Source organism: Sinocyclocheilus rhinocerous, unplaced genomic scaffold, assembly GCF_001515625.1.
Source record: "Sinocyclocheilus rhinocerous isolate Xijiao unplaced genomic scaffold, SAMN03320098_v1.1 C35861114, whole genome shotgun sequence".
Classification (NCBI taxonomy): Eukaryota; Metazoa; Chordata; class Actinopteri; order Cypriniformes; family Cyprinidae; genus Sinocyclocheilus; species Sinocyclocheilus rhinocerous.
Window position 1 is genome coordinate 1 of NW_015765860.1, and position 671 is coordinate 671.

General features: G+C 36.8%; 1 long non-coding RNA gene across 1 annotated transcript; it reads right to left on the minus strand.

Moving 5' to 3' along the window:
- On the minus strand, nt 1–538 carry LOC107735194 (uncharacterized). The gene is made up of 3 exons (XR_001639321.1): nt 427–538; nt 189–273; nt 1–17 (listed from the first exon to the last, which is right to left on the minus strand). It is a non-coding gene; the product is annotated as an uncharacterized LOC107735194 (long non-coding RNA).
- Between the last annotated feature and the right edge of the window lie 133 nt (nt 539–671).

Below are 671 nucleotides of genomic sequence, written 5' to 3' on the forward strand. Positions count from 1 at the left end.
TTTGAGCTGTTGAAAGTCTGTGGAGAGAATCAAATCAATGCAACTTTATGAAATGTATGCATTTTATCAAGCATTGATCTGTAAAATATGCTATAGCAAATAAGACATACACTACTGTTCAACATATTGCAAAATAAAACTGACGTTTATGTAGAGACATTGCAAAGTTAGCATTAAAAGACACTAACCTCAGGCTTGCAGGTGTCTCTGGAATACATGCACTCAGTTGTATTGAAAACCTTGTATACTGGCTCACTGGAAGTGGACAAAAACCTAATCGATAGTTAAGGTTATCCTGTTTGCGTGAAACCTAATTCAACACATTACATTCACATTTTATCAACATTTAGGGTAATGAAACCGCAAAATACTAACAGTGAACAATTGAAGTTATTGATGCCTATGTCTAGTTTTTCTTTAGGATACACAGCGGTGATGGCCCAGTATGCGATGACCAAAGACAGTAGGGCAAACGTCAGCAGTGGGTAGAACAGTGATGACATCACATGACCGATGGCCCTGAAAAATAGATGTGGTTATTAGGGCTTCCTGTCTAACACTCCCAATTAACCTAATTATTATTTCATGACTTTAAGCTACAGTTAATCCATCACACTGAGAAAAACACTGCTGTTTAACTGCTAATGTTATTAGAGTACCCAAAGAAAGCA